The 18,175-nt window shown below is 46.9% G+C and overlaps 1 long non-coding RNA gene across 1 annotated transcript in view; it reads right to left on the reverse strand.

Moving 5' to 3' along the window:
• Window positions 1-5,853: 5,853 nt before the first annotated feature.
• The window catches only part of LOC138745719 (uncharacterized), a 67,094-nt gene continuing 54,772 nt past the window's right edge, over window positions 5,854-18,175 (reverse strand). The window contains exon 2 of the long non-coding RNA XR_011346445.1: window positions 5,854-8,085. This is a non-coding gene — a long non-coding RNA (uncharacterized lncRNA). The remainder of the gene's footprint in view (window positions 8,086-18,175) is intronic.

An 18,175-nucleotide genomic window follows, 5' to 3' on the forward strand; every position in this document is an offset into this window, starting at 1 on the left:
CCCCAAGCCTACCCCTTACTCACCCCGCTTCCATTACCCTCTTTCTCCTACCCCCCTTCCCCTACCACTCCTTCCCCCAGTTAGGGTAGGAAGGGGAAAGGGGGGGAAGGGGAGGTGAAGGGAGGAGGGCTGAGGGAAGGGGAATGTAAGCAGGAGGGGGTTGGGATGGAGGAGGTGTAGGGGAGAAAGGGGGTGTGGGTGAAGGGACATGGAAAATGCAGGGAATGGGGTTGGCAGGGCCAGAGGGAGAAGAAGGGGAGAGATTCAGGCCATCATGATGTTGTCCATTCTCTGTTCAGCTGGGATGCGAGGTTCTTCTGGACTCGTGTCTTGTCTCTGAGATCGCTCCTTCTCCTGGGAAGAGAAATACGAGTGATAGAGATGCTGTCTCCGAGGCCTGATCATAATGATTTTGGAGGGTCCCAATTCTTCCCCCATCACCCCCCTCCCTACCCTTCACACTAGGGCCTTTCCACTTCCTCTGCTTTACCTGAGGAAGTGTGTTTTTGAGAAAAGCACAATCTATCTGTGCAGAGCTCAGAGCATCGTGTCCCCATCAGGCAACACCCTGGTTCACCACTACATGACAGCAAGATGCTGGACAAATCATGGATGGATCAGTCGAGTCCCTTCAGCTGACCCATCTGAACCTACCCCACAACAATATTACCCTTCCCTTCCTCACACCAGTACCCTCTGTTTTTCTTTTATTCCTGTCCCCATATTAAAATCTTTTTTATGCCTTTTTTGGACCAGCCTCCTTTAAATCAAATATTATAACAATTAATATCAAATCACAATGTTACAGTGTTTACAAATATATGTTGATAACATATAAAAAAGAAAAGAAAGGAAAAGAAACTAAGATACGACTGTAGCGGCGGCTACTCTGTTACTGAATGACCTCACAAACAGATGGGTTGAGTTTAGTGAGCAAAAACTCCTTTATTCAGGTCTTATGCTCCGAGCCCGGACCTGGCTGAGAAGCACACCGGGGGCCCTGATGTCACTGGGGGGTCACGTGGGCCGCAGGTTGCGGGCTTCTGAGTCTGGTGCCGAGGTCGTCGAGAAACCCCCGACAGCGCCACTTTGGCTGGCTGCCCCGCCACGTGCGTGACATGAGGGGCTCGATCGCCTGCCTCATGGCTTGCCGCCACACACCCCCCCAGAACCGGCGTCAATGGCCTTTTATGCCGGGCAGCCTCGCTTCTTGGGTTGAGACGCAACCACTGCCTCGTTGGGATCGAGGTGTGCTTTCTTTAATCTGTCCACAGTAAACAGTTCCCTCTTACCACTGATGTCTGGTGTGAAGGTGGATCCCGAATGCTGGATGACTCTGTACAGCCCTTCATATAGTCTTTGAGGGAGTGCTGTGGAAGGGCCTCATCTGATAAAAAACACTGGGGATGTAAGAGGCCTGTGTGCTATGTCTGGGCGGTGGTGGGGGTGTGAAGGAGTCCAATTGGGCCCGCAGGCAGAGAAGTAAACCGTGCGGTGACTGTTGCAGGTTGTGAGGTGCATTGATAAACTCACCAGGCAGGGCTAGTAGATTACCGTAGACCAGATCAGCAGATGACATTTGCAGGTCTTCTTTGGGTGTCGAGCGGATTCCCAGGAGTACCCAAGGCAGCTCATCCACCGAGTTGGGGCCGGTGAGGCAGGCCATAAGTGCCGACTTAAGGTGGCGATGCAATCGTTCGACCAGTCCATTGGCAAGTGGGTGATAGGCCATTGTGTGATGCAGCTCAATTCCCAGTCTGTTGGTGAGCTGTGCCCAGAGTGAGGTGGGCCGGGATGCCGAACCAGGTAACCCAACCTGCTTGGGAACAGGAGTCCGTGGAGACATCTGGCATCGGGATCACCTCAGGTCAACGAGTGGTGCAGTCTACCAATGTGAAAGGATAACAGTTACTTCGGGAAACGGGTAAGGGGCTGGCAATGTCCACATGTATGTGGCTGAAAAGTCTCGGACGTGTTCAAAATCGAGCACGGGCATTCTGGTGTGCTTGTGTACCTTGGAAAGCTGGCAATGGGTGCAGGTTCTGCCCCAGTCCACAATCTGCTTTCGAAGCCCATGCCAGACGAAGTGTTCTGCCACCATATGAACCTTGGACCTGATGGAAGGGTGGAAAAGGTCGTGGATATGGTGAAAACTTGCCTGCACCACTGCTGGGGAACCACTGGTCACATGGTGCTCATCACTGAGAGGCTTCGGGAGGATCTGGAACCGCAGGCCCATGATGGTAGTCCTGAAGGCCTGCATCTCCTCGTCGGACTTCTGATCCGGGACAAGCTGGTCGTAGTCTAGTCTGCGTATCAGCGAGCAAATGGCCGGTTGGGAGAGCGCTTCAGTAACCACATTGTCTTTCCCTGCCTTGTGCTGAATGTGGGTGGTGAACTCCGATACAAAGGACAGGTGACGGTGTAAGTGGGCCAACCAGGGATCTCTAGCTATAGCGACAGCTTGAGTGAGGGGCTTGTGGTCGGTATAAATTGTGAAAGGCCTCCCCTCCAAGAAATAGCGAAAATGAGGCACAGCAAGGTACATCCCCAGAAACTCACGGTTGAAAGCACTATACTTGCAGTCTAGCGGATGAAGAAGTTGGCTAAAGAATTCCAGTGGTTTCCACTGTCCATTAACCTGCTGCTCCAAGACAGCACCAATGGTATTGGCAGAGGCATTGATGGAGAGCACCATAGGAAGGTCGGTGCGTGGGTGGAGGAGCAGGGTAGCCTTCACGAGGGCAACCTTCGTGGCTTTGAACGCCCTGTTGGCCTCTGGAGTCCAGGCGAGTATCTTGTCCTTGGCGAAGTGTGCCTGCATGATGTGTGCAGCTCCTGGAATGAATCGGTTATAGAAGTTTACCATACCTGCGAACTCTTGTAGCCCCTTGTGGTTGTCCGGGCATGGAAAATCTCTGATTGCAGTGACCTTCATAGCAGCTGGTGTAGCTCCTTCGGCCATGATGATGTGGGCCAGAAACTTCATGGACTCTTTCCGGAACTGGCATTTGGCCAGGTTGATTATTAGGCCAGATTCGGCCAGTCGGGAGAAGTGGGTGTGCAGGTGAGACTTGATTTGTGCCCAGTCTCTGCCTGCGACAAGAATGTCATCCAGATAAATGAACATGATATTCAAATCCCTGCGCACCGTATTCATGAGGTGCTGGAAAGTCTGGGTGATGTTCTTGAGCTCGAAAGGCATGCGTAGAAATTCAAACAAGCCGAAGGGGGTGATGATGGCCATTTTGGGGATGTCCTCAGGCTACAATGGGATTTGATGACACACGCGCACCAGATCGACCCTGGAGAATAACCTCGCGCCATGCAGATTGGCCGTAAAATCCTGAATGAGAGGGATGGGGTAAGGGTCAGGTACTGTCGTGTCATTAAGCCATCGCTAATCTCTGCAGGGGCGCCAGCCACAGGAGTCTCTGGACCAGGTGGAGCGGCGAGGCCCCAGTTCCTGCAGATGCGAGAACTCCTCTTTCGCTATCTGGAGCTTATCCGGCAGGTTTAACAGTAATGTATAATAAACTATGTCAGATATTGTGACACGAGGTTCACATTGGGGAGAATATTTAACAGTGATATACGGTAGAGTTTGGCAGATACTGTGACATCAAGTTCACATTGGGGAGAAGTTCATGGTGATGTACAAAAGACTGACGCTGATACGGTGACACTGCATTCACAATAAGGAGAAGGTATATCAGTGATGTACAATAAACTGTGGAATATACTGTGTCCGGGCACAGGGAGAGCAGCAGCGGCCCCGGCCCCGGTCCGGGCGAAGGGTAGACGGCGGCGGCCCCGATACGGGCAGGAGCAAGGGGGAGACGGCGGCCCCAGCCTCGGTCGAGTGAGGCAGGCGGAGGCCCCGATACGGGCAGAGAGTGGGAGGCGGCGGCCCCAGTCCGGGCACAGGGAGAGCAGCAGCGGCCCCGGCCCCGGTCCGGGCGAAGGGTAGACGGCGGCGGCCCCGATACGGACAGGAGCAAGGGGGAACGGCGGCCCCAGCCTCGGTCGAGAGAGGCAGGCGGAGGCCCCGGTCCGGACAGGGAGTGGGAGGCGGCAGCCCCAGTCCGGGCACAGGGAGAGCAGCAGCGGCCCCGGCCCCGGTCCGGGCGAATGGTAGACGGCGGCGGCCTCGATCCGGGCAGGAGCAAGGGGGAGGCGGCGGCCCCGGCCTCGGTCGAGTGGGGCAGGCGGAGGCCCCGATCCGGGCAGAGAGTGGGAAGCGGCGGCCCCAGTCCAGGCACAGGGTGAGCTGCGGCGGCCTCGGCCCCGGTCCGGGCAGTATGGACCGACCTAGGAGGGGAGGCAGGCCCCTCCAGCCCGGGTAAGAAACCTGCATAGGAGAAGGCCACTCCGATATAAAACCTACGACACAAGGACCTCGCTGCCACGTCCCAGCTTGCTCAGCCACGGCACACGAACCATGGGTGTAAAGGGTGGGGCCAGTACTGCGCGCACTGCACTCCACCTAAAAGCTCCTTTGCGCAGGCCCGAGGACAGGTCCACGTCCTCCCCCTCCACGTCCTCCCCCTCCACGTCCTCCCCCTCCACGTCCTCCCCCTCCACGTCCTCCCCCTCCACGTCCTCCCCCTCCACGTCCTCCCCCTCCACGTCCTCCCCCTCAAAAGATGCTCACAAACTCACGTCTCCAGAATGGAGGACCATCGCCTTCCCAAGATCGTGTTATATGGCGAGCTCTCCACTGGCCACCGTGACAGAGGTGCACCAAAGAAAAGGTACAAGGACTGCCTAAAGAAATCTCTTGGTGCCTGCCACATTGACCACCGCCAGTGGGCTGATAACGCCTCAAACCGTGCATCTTGGCGCCTCACAGTTTGGCGGGCAGCAACCTCCTTTGAAGAAGACCGCAGAGCCCACCTCACTGACAAAAGGCAAAGGAGGAAAAACCCAACACCCAACCCCAACCAACCAATTTTCCCTTGCAACCGCTGCAATCGTGTCTGCCTGTCCCGCATCGGACTTGTCAGCCACAAACGAGCCTGCAGCTGACGTGGACTTTTCACCCCCTCCATAAATCTTCGTCCGCGAAGCCAAGCCAAAGAAAAAGAAGATGGGTAGAACTGAGGAATAGCAAGGGGCAGAAAACATTAGTGGGGGTGGTATATAGGCCTACAAATAGTAATGTAGAGGTGAGGGAAGGCATAAAAAGTGAAATTAGATAAGGGAACAGCTGTCGGAGACTTTAATTTAGATATTGATTGGACTAGCCAAATTTGTAAAAATACTGAGGAGGAGGAGTTCCTTGAATGTTTACGGGATGGTTATCTAGACCAATATGTCGAGGAACCAGCTCGGGAGCAGGCCATTTTAGACTGGGTATTATGCAATGAAAAGGGGCTAATCAGCAATTTTGTTGTACGAGGTCCTTTGGGTAGGAGCGATCACAATATGATCGAATTCTCACTCGACATGGAGAGTGAAGAAATTAAAACCGAGACTAAGGTCCTGAATTTAAATAAAGGGAATTATGATGGTATGTGATGGGAGTTGAGTAAGATTGATTGGGTGGTGTTTATCGGGGGGTGGTGGGTTGACGGTGGATAGACAATGGAAAGCATTCACAGATCTAATGGAAGAATTGCAGAAATCGTTTATACCAGTTTGGCATAAAAATATACCAAAAAAGGTGACTCAACCGTGTATAACTCCTGCCCGGAAATTAGAGACAGCATTAGGTCCAAAGAGAGAGCATATCAATTGGCCAAAAAAGTACCAAATCCGAAGACTGGGAACAGTTCAAGATGCAGCAAAGGGGGACAAAGGGATTAATCAAGAGGGTAAAAATAAATTACGAAAGTAAGCTTGCGGCAAACATAAAAACCAACTGCAAAAGCTTTTATAGATATGTCAAGAGGAAAAGATTGGTGAAATCCAGAGTAGGTCCTGTTAGAAATAGAAGTACCTTTAAAGAAATTGCTCGAGACAAATATTGAGAACAAAGAACAATTATTACAACAACAATGCAAAGTTGGGTGCTTCCCCTTACCCTGGGAATACACACATACACTGGGGCTCACCCAACATTTATACGGTAAATTTCAGTATCAGAATACCCTCCCCCTTACATTCTTCTGCCCCCTGGATGGGTTTGGCAGAGGCAATCCTTCCTGCCTACATGCAGTTTCAGTATACTTGGAGGACCAGGGGGTATCCTGTCGGTGTCTTCTTATGCCATTATTCCCATTGTTCTTATTCACATCCTACCCCTTGTCCCCATTCACACCTTCCCGACTCTCAGATCTACAGTCCCTTCATCTGCAGGGTTCGTTAATCTTGTCTAGGGTTTACTAGTTAAATATGCATACTTGAAAAATCTGTTGTATGGCTTACTAATTATAGATGTATAACTTGCTAATACTGTCTAAGGTCTTCTAATTATTTATGCAAGCCTTGCTAATTCTATCTGGGGCTTGGCCACCCTTATCTCGTTCAGACTAACTCTACTTCTATTCTCAATTGTCTGTCCTTCTCTCCTTCATTCAGTGAACTTGCTGGTGTAGGAGATTCTTATCTTACTCAGACAGTGTCAGCTTCCTGCCTTCTAATATCCATGTCTCATGTTGTTTGCACTGGCTTCATTCATTTACTTATGTATCAATTTTATTTTCTTCATTTCTTCATGTTCATATTGCAATGTCAGTTTTTCTCATCTCTCACAATCCTCACTTTTCTTTTAGATCAGTAATACTGATCTCACGCAATGATCAGTGTTACTGATCTCAGTGTTACTGGTCTCTCACAATCCTCCGTTTTCTTTTAGATCTGTATTACTGATGCGGTAAAGTGGAACTTGTTGGTTTTCCCAGCTGGTCAATAAACGGATAGCAGTTTCCATGTCCTCAGAAAGATGTTGAGAATCGTACATCCTTTGGGTGTAAGTGTTCTGACGAAAGGGTACTTAGCGTACACCAAAAGCGTACTTAGAGTCTGTATGTAGGGAAGCAGTAAGATGGTGAGAGTAATGAGTCCAGCTGTTAAAAGGGTTGCGAGTATCAGATTCCAGTAACCGGTGAAAAGTCCAGTCCATCCCGCAGAGGACTGAGGTTGCAAAGTCTGTCCCTGGGCATGGGAAGTTTTTTGACGTCCTGAAGAAGTGTTCTTAACTGCCTGCCCGTTGTGAGTAGTGTCTTTAAGGAGTCTTTCACAAGTGCTGCGTTCAGCAGCGAAGCTGTAATCGAGAGGCAGGCGGTGTTGTTGAAGTGTGTCTGGTAAACGTTGTTTATCTTCAGCCCGTAACCTCAGGGCCATTGTGTTGCGTTGGATGATAATGCCCAAGGCTGCATGGAGTCTGATTAGATGTTTCAGATGGCAAGGAGCATTAGCGATCTGTAGCCGCTGTTGCCGTTTATAACTGGAACTTCCCTTAACGATGCAGTAGTAAGGATTGTAAATGCCGGCGGAACCCAAAGGATGTTTGAGAAAAGACCAGGCTGGGGAGGATTGTGCATTACGATTAGAGATGTGTGTAACAGTCTGAGTAGAATTGAAGTTGTGAGTCGAAGCCTGTCTGTGTACATTAGCAAAAGTCTTCTCTCTCTCTCTCTCTGACAGGTGCATTGGTTACTGACATTCAGTGTGTCTGTGTCATATCGCTCTCTTTGTGCTACAGGTTTAGAACTCATACCTTTAATATCTATGTGGGAAGTTAAGTGATGGTCTCTACAGCTGTTCTGGTCCCCTGGTCCGTATTGGAATCCCTTATTAAAACATATCTTACTATGGCTAAAAACTAAATCTACACTTTGTCTAAACTCTAAAGGAAAAAAATTGTGACCTCTGCTGCCCCTATTCCAGGAGGACTTAATACATTGCGAGTAATTAAGTGAAGTCCCAGAAATGGAGAAGCAACAATTAAACAATACAATAAAGAATAAAAACAACATTACGGCACTTTTTCACGGCGTAGTGTAAGTTTCAGGTCAGAAGGATGAGGCACTGCACGCCAGGTGGAGGGTTGAGTTTGACTGTCTTGATCCTGTGGTTTGGTAGCTGGTTTAATCCGTTGGATGTGGGTCCAGCCTTTTTCTCTTGTTCGCACGGCAGCGTCTGAAATCAAAAGTACACAGTAAGGACCATCCCAGGCAGGTTTCAATCGGTTATCTTGCCATGCTTTGACATAAACCTAATCACCAGGTTTAATAGAATGGATAGGAAATTCCAGGGGTGGAGTTTGGGCTAATAATCCCTTCTGTTTCAGGTCATGTATCGAAGTAGAAAGACCCTGTAGAAATTTTGAAATGTATTGATCATTAGCCTCAGGGATAGGGGTATCAGTGTGGAATCCCATAAATGGAAGTCCAAACATCATTTTGTATGGTGAGACTGCAAGGTCTTTACGAGGGGCTGTGCGAATTCTAAGCAGGGCTAATGGTAAAGATTTAATCCAGGAGAGGCCAGTCTCTTCATGAAGTCGAGTGAGTTGATTTTTCGAAGTTTGATTCATTCTTTCAACTCGACCTGAACTTTGGGGGTGCCATGGGGTATGTAGTTGCCAGTCTATTCCCAGTTTCTTGCAGACACCCTGGAGAACCTGAGAGGTAAAATGTGTTCCTCGGTCTGAATCAATGGTTTGAATCAGACCATATCTTGGAATCACAGATTCAATAAGTATTCCGATTACAGTGAGAGCTCGATCATTCGGGGTGGGGAAAGCTTCAACCCATCGTGTAAAATGATCTACCATGATTAGAAGATATTTGTAAATACCAATTTTAGGAAGTTCTGTAAAATCAACTTGTATGCGTTGAAACGGGCAAACTGCGATGTCGCGACCGCCAGGCATTACAGGGCGCATAGATTTCTTATTGATTCTCTGACAGATCGGACAGCTGCGAGTAGTAAGTTTAGCAATTGTATATATACCGGAGCAGTATAAAGATCGTAGAAAGGCACCAACAAGCGCCTGAGTTCCCCAATGTGTCTGTTGGTGTAGCTGATCTACCACTTGGCGGGCTAATGCTTTGTTAAGGACTTGACGTCCGTCTGCTGTCCACCACAACCCATCGGCAGTTTGGCGAAATCCCTGATCTTTCATTGAGACCTCCTCTTCCCGTGAAAAGATGGGGCTTTTTATAATCTCTAGTGGTTTGGGCAGTAATAGGTGGATGTGAATCTTTTCCGCAAGTGCAGCCTGTTTGGCAGCTGCATCAGCCTGTCTGTTGCCGTGAGCTTCAGGACTGTCACCACTTTGATGTCCTCGGACATGTACTACGGCTATTTCAGTCGGGAGTGTCAGAGCATCTAGGGATTGGACAATTAAGTGTTCATGGGCTAACTTCTGTCCTTTACCAGTTATCATTCCCCGTTCTTTCCAGATCTTCCCAAAGGTGTGGACTACACCAAAAGCGTACTTAGAGTCAGTGTAGATAATGTCTATATTGTTCTCTAAGCCGTGGAGTGCTCTACATAGGGCGTATAATTCACAGGATTGCGCTGACCAATGACCAGGGAGGCGATCGGCTTCAATCACTAGTCCTTGCTTCCCATCCACTACACTATACCCACTTTCGCGAGTTCCTGCAATGCATCGTGAAGAGCCATCAATAAACCACCTTTCAGCTTCTTTTAAAGGGATATCAGTTAGATCTTCCCTAATTTTGGTTTGTAGATCTATGACTTCTAAGCACTCATGTTCTAATTCATTTGTGGAATTGTCCAAATTTGGAGCAATGAGGAAGGCTGCTGGGTTAAGGGTTTTAGTCGTGAGCAAATCATCCCTATCCATTAGGATCGTTTCATATTTTAAAATTCTAGGGTCCGTGAGCCATCTCCCAGCACGTTGTAAGAGAATATTGTGGACTGTGGGAGGGGTGTGAACTATCATAGGGGCGCCGAAAGTAATTTTCCATCCTTCGTCAACTAAAACAGCAGTGGCTGCGATGGCTTGTACACATTCTGGCCAGCCACGACAAATGGGGTCTAAAATCTTTGATAGAAAAGCCACTGGTTGTCTATAGCCTGCCCTGTCCTGGGTTAGTACTCCGGTGGCTACACCTCCTTTGGCATTAGTGTATAAATCAAAAGGCTTATTTAAGTCGGGTCGTGCCAAGACTGGGGCACGCGTAAGGCTATGTTTAACGAAGTCAAAATCTTTAATCTCATCGTCTGTCCAGACTAGAGCTTTGGTTTCTATAATCGTGAGTTTATCGTAAAGAAATTTGACAAGGCTAGAATAATTTTCCATCCAGATTCTACAGAATCCCACTAAGCCAAGGAATTTCCTAAGTTCCTTGGCATTTTTGGGAGGGGGAATCTGCAGAATACCACGTATCCTCTCTGGACTTATTTTCCTAGTTCCCTGACTTACCAGATGACCTAAGTATTTAACTTCTGATTGAACAAATTGTAATTTGGATTCGCTCACTCTAAGACCTTTTTTTTCTAAAAAATTTAAAAGTGCAACAGTAAATTCTTTAGCCAATTCGTATGTTCTTCCAATAATTAACAAGTCGTCTACATATTGTATTAGCTGACAATTGTCTCTCCGAGGAGCCTCATCTAGTATCTGTTCCAGGACCTGACCGAATAAATTTGGAGATTCTGTAAAGCCCTGAGGAAGGACAGTCCACTGGTAATGATTTTTACGTCCAGTAAAAGGGTTTTCCCATTCAAAGGCAAACATGTCTCTGCTTTCTGTTGCTAACGGACAGGTCCAGAAAGCATCTTTGAGGTCAATCACACTAAACCATTTACTATGGGGATCGATTTTACTCATGATCGTATAGGGATTAGGTACAACAGGGTGACGGGTAAGAATGATTTTGTTCAACTCCCTTAAGTCCTGTACTAATCGATAGGTACCGTCTGGTTTCTGGACAGGTAAAATCGGGGTATTAAAGGGTGACATACAAGGATCGAGTATACCATCCTTAAGCAGCTGGTCAATTACGGGCTGCAGACCTTTGCGGCCAGCCAGAGGAATTGGGTACTGTTTTCTTCTAATTGTTTGTTGCGAGTCTTTTAAAGTAACTTGGAGGGGAGGAACGTCTAAAACTCCTCTATTGCCTTTTTCTGCCCATACTCTTGGATTGATAAGTTCTCGATCTTCCTCGCTTAAAATATAAAATTGAACCCCGATGCCTGATTCTAGTGGTCTGGTACCGATAGCCAATTGGTCCTGTAAGTCTCATCCTAATAAGCATACTCCAGCCTGGGGAAGTAGTAGAAGATCCTCTACTATTACCTTATTTCCCATTTGGATTCTGACCTCTCTTAATACAGGGACTGTGAAGTCTCTTCCTCCCACCCACGAAACTATCATTGTCCCTTCTATTTTAACCCCCTTTGGTTGGTGTAAAATACTAGATCGGGCTGCTCCAGAATCAACTAAAAATATCATGTTGTCACTGTGGGGTCCTATGCATAAATTAACTAATGGTTCTCCGTGCAGCCCCACAGTGTGTATTGACTGAGAACCGTGACCCCCCTATTCATAATCTGCTTCCATCAGGGCATAGGATCGTGTGTCCCTGGCTCGCAGTGGGCAATCCTTTTTAAAGTGTCCTTCCTTTTTACAATGGAAACAGACAAATGTTCCCATTTCCCAATCTCTACTTGGGTTTCTAAGATGCCCCGGGAAGGGTCTTCGTCCCCGGAATCCTCCTCTACTCCTCCATCCACTGGGGTCCGCACTTCCCCACCCGTGGCTTCCCTCACCGCATACAGGAGCTGGCACACAGTCCCTATCCTTTTTATGTCGCTCATCTACTACCTCTCTGACTGCTTGGATTAATGTTTTTGCCTTCCCTATTTGCTTATCTTCAGACCTCTGGACAAATGCTTTCTGTGCAATCTGTAGTAGCTGGGTAATTCCTTGCTCATGCCAATTTTCTGTTTTTTGTAATTTTCTTCTAATGTCTGGGGCTGAGTTGGTAACAAAACCAGTTAGTACCAATTGTTGCCCTGCTGGGGATTCTATGTCGAGACCCCCATATTGCTGTATTGCCGTGCGCAATCTATTCAGAAATGCGGAGGGGGTCTCGTCGGGACCTTGGGGAACCTCAAAGGCTTTCTTGAAATTCTGTCCCTTTGGGACAGATACCTTGATTCCTCTTATCAAATTAACCCTGTACTCTTCCATCAATACCCGACCGTCATTGGTATTTTTATCCCAATTAGGTCTTGCCAAGGGGAATTTAGTTTCTCCTGGTACCACATCTAGTCCCCCTTGGTGATCCCTATCTCAGACTTTAATCCCTGCCTGGCGGATCATTCCACGCTCATCCAAAGTAAACAGGGTCCTAAAGATAGATGTTAACTCCTCCCAAGTATATAGATTTGGTCCCAAAAATTGGTCTAACTGTTCGGCACATCCCTGGGAATCTTCTATCAGGGAGGTGAGTTCTTTCTTAAAGTTACACACTTCAGTACTGGTCAGGGGCACATTTATGAAACCGAGACCCTCTCCTACGGGAACTTCCCGCAGGGGTTGCATCCAGTTGGTTTCTGGCTTATTAAGTCTGGGTTCCTGCCCCCTGGGAGATGGATTGGGGGGCTCTGCCCTTTCTTCCTGAAGAGTCTCACACTGTTCTGAACGGGGGTGGTAATCGAGTGCTTTGTGAGCGAGTCATCATACCACTCCTGCTCTCTTCTCTCTTCTCTAGTGGTGGGGGAGGTGGGGAAGGTGCAGAAGGGTAGGTTATAGGAGTGGGAGGAAAGATAGGAGCCGGCATAGGAGGAACATAAGGTGGAGAGAGGGAATGTAGCACATCCCACCCTTGTGGTTCAGGGACAAAAGGTTCCTCATCTCTCTTGTCCCTGTACTCTTTTTCTTTCAAAACCAATTGATCACACGATCCACTAAGCCAGCAGGCTGCATATTCCTTGCTCTCTAGGTTCTCTCTCTGGTTTTGATAGAGCCAGATGTTCAAAGGTTGACACATCCAGTCATCCTCGGATCCGAGTTTTGGCCAGTACACGGAGCTCCCTTTTATCGGGTATTTAACCCAGTCCCTACAACAATACCTGACCATGGTCAGTTTGTCCTTTCCACGGGTCCTTCCCGTGCCCCAGTCAGATAACATCAACCCAAGCGGGCTGTGTGTAGTTATCTGATCCTCACATCCTTTACCAGGACTCTCTTCCTTGCTACCCATATTTCCCATACTGATAGGCAAGTAAAATTCCTCTTACCGGGTTCCAGTAACAAGGCTCTAGCGCGCTTCCTTAACATTTTCCGTTGTTTGTTCTCAATGCCTCTTCTCGGATATCACTCGCTTCTTCCACTGACCAGCCACCCGTCGTCCGTGAGTCCAGCTGAATCAGCTGGGATGCACCTACTCTCGTCGTCGGGCACTCTGTCAGTGGAGGGAGTGTGATCCTGGACGAGCCCCCATTTGTTAGAAATAGAAGTACCTTTAAAGAAATTGCTCGAGACAAATATTGAGAACAAAGAACATTTATTACAACAACAATGCAAAGTTGGGTGCTTCCCCTTACCCTGGGAATACACACATACACTGGGGCTCACCCAACTTTTATACAGTAAATTTCAGTATCAGAATACCCTCCCCCTTACATTCTTCTGCCCCCTGGATGGGTTTGGCAGAGGCAATCCTTCCTGCCTACGTGCAGTTTCAGTATACTTGGAGGACCAGGGAGTATCCTGTCGGTGTCTTCTTATGCCATTATTCCCATTGTCCTTATTCACATCCTAGCCCTTGTCCCCATTCACACCTTCCCGACTCTCAGGGCTACAGTCCCTTCATCTGGAGGGTTCGTTAATCTTGTCTAGGGTTTACTAGTTAAATATGCATACTTGAAAAATCTGTTGTATGGCTTACTAATTATAGATGTATAACTTGCTAATACTGTCTAAGGTCTTCTAATTATTTATGCAAGCCTTGTTAATTCTATCTGGGGCTTGGCGACCCTTATCTCGTTCAGACTAACTCTACTTCTATTCTCAATTGTCTGTCCTTCTCTCCTTCATTCAGTGAACTTGCTGGTGTAGGAGATTCTTATCTTACTCAGACAGTGTCAGCTTCCTGCCTTCTAATATCCATGTCTCATGTTGTTTGCACTGGCTTCATTCATTTACTTATGTATCAATTTTATTTTCTTCATTTCTTCATGTTCATATTGCAATGTCAGTTTTTCTCATCTCTCACAGTCCCTTGCAGTCAGAATCAGGGGAATATATAATGGGGAATAAGGAAATGGCAGACCAATTAAATTCTTACTTTAGTTCTGTTTTCACAAGAGAGGATACAAATAACCTCCCGAGGATGTTGGGAAACATAGAGACTAATGTAAGGGAGGAGGTGAAAGAAATCAGTATCTCTAAGGACATGGTCTTGGGGAAATTGAAGGGATTGAAGACCGATAAATCCCAAGGGCCTGATAATCTACATCCTCGTGTACTTAAGGAAGTGGACATTCTGAATTATTTTCCAGAACTCAATAGACTCAGGATCAGTGCCCATGGATTGGAGGGTAGCTAATGTTACCCCACTATTTAAAAAGGGGGGTAGAGAAAAAGCAGGGAATTATAGGCCGGTGAGGCTTACATCAGTAGTGGGCAAAATGATGGAATCCATTATTAAGGATGTAATAGCGGAGCCTATGACTAGCAGAGAAGGGATCGGACAGAGTCAACATGGATTTGCAAAAGGAAAATCGTGCTTGACAAATCTATTGGAATTCTTTGAGATGGTGACAGGTAATATAGATGGGGGAGAGCCAGTGGATGTGGTGTACCTGGACTTCCAAAAGGCCTTCGATAAGATCCCACATAAATGTCTGGCATGCAAAATCAAGGTTCATGGGATTAGGGGCAAGGTATTGATGTGGATTGAGAACTGGCTGGCAGATAGAAGACAGAGAGTTGGGATAAATGGCTCATTTTCTGAGTGGCAGGCGGTGACCAGTGGGGTGCCACAGGGATCTGTATTGGGACCCCAACTGTTCACAATTTACTTTAATGATCTAGATGAGGGGATTGGATGTAATATCTCCAAATTTGCAGACGACACTAAGCTAGTGTGCACTGAAGAGGGGGTCAGGAAGCTCCAGTGTGATTTGGATAAATTGGGGGACTGGGCAGATACATGGCAAATGCACTACAATATGGATAAATGTGAGGTTATCCACTTTGGTAATACAAACCAGAGGGCAGATTACTATTTGAATGGCAATAGATTGGGAGATGGGGAAGTGCAGAGAGACCTAGGGGGTTTTTGAGCACCAGTCACTGAAGGTGAGCATGCAGGTACAGCAGGCGGTTAAAAAGGCAAATGGTATGTTGGCCTTCATATCAAGAGGGTTTGAGTATAGGAATAAGGATATCTTACTGCAGCTGTACAGAGCATTGGTGAGACAACACCTGGAGTATTGTGTGCAGTTTTGGTCACCTTATCTGAGGAAGAATGTTCTTGCAATGGAGGGAGTGCAGAGGCGATTCACCAGGCTGATACCTGGAATGGCAGGAATGACTTATGAGGAAAGATTGCGCAAATTGGGATTGAACTCGCTGGAGTTGAGAAGATTGAGAGGGGATCTCATAGAGACATATAAAATTCTGGCAGGACTGGACAGAATGGATGCGGAAGGGATGTTTCAAATGGTGGGGGAGTCCAGAACCCGGGGCCATGGTTCGAGGATAATAGGCAAACCATTTATGACTGAGATGAGGAGGAATTTATTTACCAAGAGGGTGGTGAATCTGTGGAATTCATTGCCACAGAGGGCAGTAGAGGCAGGTTCATTGAATATATTTAAGAGGGAATTAGATATATTTCTTCAGTATAAGGGAATTAGGGGTTACGGAGAGAAGGCGGGGACGGGGTACTGCACTTTAAGATCAGCCATGATCTCATTGAATGGCGGAGCATGCTTGAAGGGCCAAATGACCTCCTCCTTCTCCTATCTTCTATGTATCTATGTAAACTATATGGGGAAAACACCACTGTCAAGTCTTCTGCCTTAAAGGAGTAATTATATTCAAATGGGCAGTAGATCAAGAGATGGAAACAGTGAAATCAGACAGAGGTGAGTGGCTGCTTAAATTAGAAACATTCGTGTTCATGCTATAGAGTTTAAGGCTACCCAGGAGGAATATAATGTGTTTTCTTTAAGATTGTTTGCCCTCACCCTGGCGAAGGATGGGGCCAACAGACATGTTGCTGGAAGGGTTCTAGAATTGATATGGTAGGTCACAGGAAGCTCAAGAGCGCATGTGTTTAGCAAAATGGCCACCCAGTCTGTATTTGGTCTTGCTGATATTGAGGTCAACTGAGTCGACTAAATGTATTAGATTAGGTTGGATGGAGTGCACGTGAAGCTCTGCCTCACCTGGAAGGCCTGATTGGATGGAGGTGAGAGGAGATGTAGGGACAAGTTTGGCAATTTCTGCAATTCCAATGGGGAGTGCATCAGGTGGTGGTAGGTGGAGAGGGAAGTGCCGTCGAGGGAGTCACAGAAAGACGTGCACCTATGAAAAAAAGATATGAGTGGAGCGGGTTAGATGTAGCAGGTTAGAGGATGGTGCTGAAGTTCGAAGTGTCCAAGGATAACGTGTCAGATGTGGCAGCTGATGGGTGGTAAGTGAGAAATCTGCGGGATTCTGTCCGTGTTCTGCCGGAAAGGAGGTGGGGTAAAGGCAAAAAGATAATTGGAGATATGGGTGCAGGCTTTATCAATGACTGTATGGGGGAATCGGCAATTATTGAAGAAATAAGACATTTTGGGTATCCTGGTCTGAGGACATAAACTTGGGATTGTTACAGGCCCAGAGGACCCCAAAACCTAGCAGCAATAGAAAATCACCAAGACAAATGGATACTTCAACAAATGTCTTTTTAATTTCCTTGAAACAAAAAAAAACAGGATCAAACTTTAAACTATCACTATTAATTTAACTGCCTAACATTAACCCTTTCTAATTCTAAGCACAGGTGTATGTAAAGTGTATAAAGTTCTTTGACACTCCTACAAGTTCACCGGTATCTATCAATTCTTATACTGTGCACAGAATTCAACATTTATGACTTTTGACCAAGCTCTGGTGCTTAAAAGTAAATGTTTACCCTCCAGGAATGCTCTTGTTGGTTTCAGAGAGGGATTTCTTGCTCATTGGACACACAAAAACTGATTCCCTCTGATCAGCCACTTTGGTGTCTTGCCAAAGAAACTTTCACCATCAGAGTTTTCCAAATGATAACCTCTTCTGCAGGTCACCATTGAGTTCCTTTTGTTTCCCTTATTTCAGGTGAAACACCATTTCTAGCCAGCCATTTCCTCTTGTATGTAGAACAAGGTTTTTCAACAGGCTGAACTGAGAACTCACAACCCGTCTTCAAAATGGGGTTTCAACAAGATGCCAGCTTGCCATCTCTCACTCTCTCTCTTTTAGCAAAAAGCCTATTTGGTGTCTCCTCTCTGCTTGAAAAAGCACATGACCTTCTTAGAACAGTAAACTTCTGAGTCCAATAATATGTTGTTTTAAAAACAATATTCCATTTTGCACCTGCTTTTGAAATTATTTAGCAAAACAATCTTTGCAAAGGCTCTCGGCGGATCTGAGCGCCTGCATGACTCACTCTCGGCAAAGGTCTTGCATTTTAAGTAAGAGCTGTTTTGCAAAGTGTTTGTATTTGTTTGTGACCTACACGACTCCTACAATCTATCCTTCAAAAACATATCTACATACAATATAAAATATAGATAATCTGTCATAGGACAGATGCAGCAGAGGAGTTGTGATAAAATCAATGGTGTCCTTGCAAAAAAATAAGTGGGAAGAGGTATAATCCAGGTAGCTCTGGTGAGTGGAGTTTATAATAGTTTGAAACTTGAACCTCTCTCACTATTTCAGGAGGCAATTTACTGTCATGTATTTAAAATGTGTCATATCACACAAAATTGATTTTTTCTTGCTGAAAGACAGACAGATTCTCCATTGGCAGAAATTGCCTGAAATGCCTCTTGCAGCCAGAGAAGGAAGGAAATGAGAGTCACTCTCCCCCACCCCCACCATTCCGAATCCTGGGCCAAGTCACTGAGGGTCTGTGGATTCTCTTTCAATGCTCACAGACCAATCCAAGCCATTGGTTATGCGAGCTCCAGTTTTGAACCTCTGACACGATTAGGAACCCTTCAGCACCCACTCATATCCCAGGTCTGACACCCTTTTAGCCAG

Source organism: Narcine bancroftii, chromosome 11 (genome assembly GCF_036971445.1).
Source record: "Narcine bancroftii isolate sNarBan1 chromosome 11, sNarBan1.hap1, whole genome shotgun sequence".
Taxonomy (NCBI): domain Eukaryota; kingdom Metazoa; phylum Chordata; class Chondrichthyes; order Torpediniformes; family Narcinidae; genus Narcine; species Narcine bancroftii.